The 5,066-nt window shown below is 35.2% G+C and overlaps 1 non-coding gene across 1 annotated transcript; it reads left to right on the top strand.

The window, feature by feature from the left end:
- The first annotated feature begins 2,187 nt into the window (after nt 1-2,187).
- LOC121231397 (small nucleolar RNA R71) lies at nt 2,188-2,294 on the top strand. The gene has a single exon (XR_005929455.1). It is a non-coding gene; the product is annotated as a small nucleolar RNA R71 (small nucleolar RNA).
- Nucleotides 2,295-5,066: the final 2,772 nt, after the last annotated feature.

The raw sequence follows: 5,066 nt of genomic DNA on the forward strand, positions 1-5,066 counted from the left end.
AGCATAGCATTATAATCGTTTTGTATGTTGTTCATTGAGAGGTATGGAAATGTTTGGTAACAATTAGCCATTGGAATGGTTAATCGTGATCATTTTGGTGCTATGTATGACAAATTCTAGTTTATTCATGGAAAACCATGGAATAGGTAAAGTTTACCTTAAAAACAGATGCTGACAGCAGCAGTGGTGTGGATTTGAAAAATCACTAAAAATAGTAGCAATGGAATTAAATAGTGAATAAACTATTTAATCGAACCTTGATGAATCTATTTTCATATGAAAGTAACGAAACGATCATATGAGCCATATTTTATGAGATGTTTAAGTTTTTGTGAAACAGGGCCAAAGTGATTTTTGGATTCCCTATTCCGACTTTTGAAATTCACTATAAATTAACTAGAGATAATTAGAAGTCATTCTATATATTTACAGATTCCTTTTCGAGTCTAGTTTCTTTAGAAACAAACGGCATAAGTATTGAAGCCCTGTACAAGGAGATATCTAAGTCGTAACGCATGAAGGTCAGAGTAGTCAAACCCTAAAACAGGGGAGAATTTAACTAATAAACTGTACTAATTTGCTCGACCAAAAATTCTAGAAAAACATTTGTAGATGGATATATGAGTCTAGTTTCAGGAAAAATTTACGAAACTTGTTTTTGAGTTTTTTAACTCAAGATATGATTTTTAAGGTGACAGTGACGCAGTTAGCCAGCTTGTCTGGAAATTTTTAAAATGGACTGTGAAAATAAATGAATTATGTCTGTTAGCACCTCGTGTTTGACTCCGGGAACGGTCTCGGCTACGGGGTGTTACATCTTCCATGTCTAGAATAACAAAATCAATTGGGAATATAAATTTATCGATTTTCACAAGTACATCTTCAATGATACCCCTAGGAAATCTAATGGTTTTATCGGCTAACTGAATGCTCATCCTAGTTTGTTTGGGTTTCCCAAGACCTAGTTGTTTAAATATTTTATAGGCCATGACATTAATACTAGCCCCTAAATTAGCCAATGCATTATTAACATCTAAGCTACCAATTAAACAAGGAATCGTAAAACTCCCTGGATCTTTCAATTTGTTGGCAAGCTTATTCTGTAGAATGGCTGAGCAAACTACATTCAACTCCACATGCGACACCTCATCCAACTTCTGTTTATTTGCTAAAAACTCCTTTAAAAATTTAATTGCGTTTGGCATCTGCGAAAGAGCTTCAATAAACAGTAAGTTAATATGTAATTTCTTTAATAATTTAAGGAATTTACCAAATTGTTCATCTGTGTGGTCTTTCCTTGTCGCATTGGGGTATGGCACCCGTGGTTTGTACTCTTTACTTACTGATTTTTGCTCACTGTGGACTACCTCACCTTTACTTTTACTTACCACAATTCCTTACCTTAGTTCTGGTTCAGGTTCAACTAACCCTTCCTCATCTTGAATGGTAATCACATTGAGTTGTTCCCTTGGGTTAGATTTAATGTTACTCGGCAGGCTACCTTGTTGTCATTCAGAAATTAGTTTAGCAAGCTGTCTTATCTGAGTTTCAAGCCCTTGGATCAATGCTTGTTGATTCTTAAGTGTTGTTTCCATATTCTGAAAGTGAGTTTCTGACACCGAGATAAACTTTGTTAGCATCTCCTCAAGGTTCAGCTTCTTTTGCTGTTGGTAAGATGGTTGTTGAAAACCCGGAGGATGTTGTGGCCTTTGATTCCCTTGACTACCCCATGAGAAGTTGGGATGGTTCCTCCAACCTGCATTATAAGTATTACTGTATGGGTTATTTTGAGGTCTAGAATTATTGTTACCAATATATTGAACTTGTTCCTCCTCGTTGTTGGGGTTGAAGGATTGATATTCTGTGTGTACTCCTCCTCCATTTGAATCATATCTCATCACTAGATGTACTTGATTAGAACCATATAAACCGTCAATCTTTTTATTTAAAAGTTCTACCTGGTTAGATAGCATAGTAACTGCGTCGAGGTTGAAAGCACCGGCTGCTTTTGTCGGCTCTGCTCTCATGACTTGCCACTGATAGTTATTCAGTGACATCTCTTCAATAAATTTGTAAGCCACTTCAGGTGTTTTGTTATTCAGTGTTCCACCGGTGGCTGCGTCGATAAGTTGCCTTGTTGAGGGGTTCACACCATTGTAAAACATTTGAACCTACAACCATAAAGGTAACCTATGGTGAGGGCACCTTCTCAATAGATTCTTGTATCTCTCCCATGCATCATAGAGTGTTTCTAGATCCATCTGCACAAAAGAAGAGATATCATTCCTCAACTTAGCAGTTTAAGCCGGCAAAAAATATTTAAATAAGAATTTTTCGGTCATTTGTTCCCAAGTAGTGATTGACCCTCGTGGTAACGAGTTCAACCACTATTTAGCCTTATTCCTTAATGAAAAGGGAAATAAACGAAGGCGAATGGCATTATCAGAAACACTATTGATTTTAAATGTGTCGTAGAGTTCCAAGAAATTCGCCAAATGGGTGTTTGGATCCTCATCCTGCAAACCATCAAACTGAACAAACTGTTGTATCATTTGAATCATGTTAGGTTTCAGTTCAAAATTATTTGCAGCAATAGCGGGTCTAACTATACTCGATTCGGCTCTTGTTAAAGTAGGTTTAGCATAATCATACATAGTGCAAGGTGCAGGATTCTGATTTACTGGATCAACAGCAACAACAGGAGGTAGCGGATTTTCTTGATTTTCAGCCATCTCCTCGGTTGTGGTGGAAATGTCGTCCTCTTGCTCTTCCTCTGTGTATCTTAGGCTTCGCCTTATTTCCCTTTAGTTTTTGCGAGCTGTACGATAGATCTCACTATCAAAAAGTAATGGTGCCGATGGGATTCTTCTAGTCATAAACTATAAAAACCTACCAAAAGGAAAAACAAAATTTAGTGACAAAAATCAAAATAAAATTTAAATTGCAATAAAATAAATGGCTAAAGTAATAAAAATTAAGTGTTCCTAATATCTTAGTTCCCCGGAAACAGAGCCAAAAACTTGATGTGAACAAATCACGATAAGTTTTATAATTTATGAATGATTGTTCTTAAAAACTAACTATTATCATGACAAAGGCAAGCACACCTATAGAACAATAGTATAGCTTATGGCAAGACTGGAATGTCAAACCCAAAGGAACTAAAAGTACTAGTATTAACTTTCTTTTTATTATCTAGCCTAAAAATAAAAGGGATTTGTTTTATCTAAACTAATTACTAAACTAAGAATGCACAAAAAGTGAATTGGGGAAATAACTTTTGGGAAAACTGAATGATTTAGACAATACCTAAGGAAAAATCCACCTAGACTTCACTTGTTATTGACTCTGAATTAGACGATTTAATCATTTGACTTGATCTATAGAAATCCCTAATTTATATTATTATCTCTCTCGAGACTAACAATGTCTAACCCTAGGTTGATTAATTGAAATCTCTTTCTAATTAAAACCCCTAGTGTTGCATTAACTCGATTTATGGATTCCCTTATTAGGTTTCACCCTAATCTGGCAAAATTATGTCACCCAATCTCTAGGCGTGTAATCAACTCCGCTCAATTATGCTAGATCTACTCTTAGACATGAACTTTTGCTCCTCTGAATAAACACATCAATACTTGAATCAATATCCTGGAATATTAAAACAAAAATTAAGAACACATAATTAAGAACAAATCAAATATTTATCATATAATTCAGAAAATAATAACAAGATCCATTTTAGGTTTCATTCCCCTTAGGTATTTAAGGGATTTAGTTCATAAGTGTAAAATAAAACAACTTAGAAGAATAATGATAACAAAACATAAAGAAAACCAAAAACTTCTTAAGGAAATTGAAGGGACATCTTTAGTCTTGAAGGATAATCCGGCTGCTAGGATGGATCAATCGGCTTTTTTCAAGTAATTCCCTGCCTCCTACTCCGTGTGTGTCTTTCAGGTACCTCTTGGGGTGTTTATATAGGCTTTATATTGCTTCTAAACCCTCAAGAGTGGCCTTTTCTGAATAGGACTAGACTTGGGCTTGACAAGGACATGCCCGTGTGACACGCCCGTGTGAGGTTGCTTAGGCCATGTTGCAATCTGTTAAATAGACACGGGCATGTGAATTACCCGTGTGAGGAAGTCCAAGCTGTGTTGATTTCTCATGTTGGCCCATTTTCTCCATTTTGGCCCAATTTTGCTCTTTTCACTCTTCTATGCTCACCTAAGTATAAAACATGAAATTAAGGGATTAGGAGCATCAAATTCACCAAATCTAAGGATAATTCTTCCAAAAATGTGCTAAGCATGGGATAAAAATATGTATAAATTACAATTTTTCACATGCCGAATCATGGCATCATATAACACACAAAGTAACCACATATCATACTTCCAAAATATACTACCTATAAGACCGAAAATGCATACACCTCATTTATCACCTTCAGGCCAATGCACTAGAAAAATTGTACATCCAAAATAAGTCAATAATAAACCACACCAAATACCAATTTCACAATTTAGAGCAAATTCATCACATAGCTTATAGATACATGCACCACAATTCAAAGACACATCCATCTATCACACAAATTATACCATAAAACACATTTCCAAATGGGCTAATTTCTTGGTCGATTGTTCATCATACTTTTTATTACTCATTGCCGAATCATAAAACCAAACACTTCAAGCATATAAACCATGAAACATACCTCCAAAATAATTATAAGTCACAACCACATACACACAAGCCTTAATATTGTAATCAAGCCATTTTTTCATGGCTACATAAATATACAAATTCGAAACCAAACATATTTAAACTAGCCTATTGTAACGGCCCAATTTTGGGCCTAGATGAAATGGGCTTTAGGTCTCATAAAATTTTTAAGTGAGTAAGAAAATGACAAATGACATGTTGGCTTTAAGGGTTTAAGGAATTTGAAGTGTCGAGGTATGTTGGAGAAATTCTGGGTTTGAGTTTTGTGGTGGAGGAATTTTAATTTAATTATTAAAGGAATCAAAGTTGGGAGTACTTGGGCTTTTAAATAAAGATAG

This window comes from Gossypium hirsutum, chromosome A06 (assembly GCF_007990345.1).
Source record: "Gossypium hirsutum isolate 1008001.06 chromosome A06, Gossypium_hirsutum_v2.1, whole genome shotgun sequence".
In the NCBI taxonomy this organism is placed as follows: Eukaryota; Viridiplantae; Streptophyta; class Magnoliopsida; order Malvales; family Malvaceae; genus Gossypium; species Gossypium hirsutum.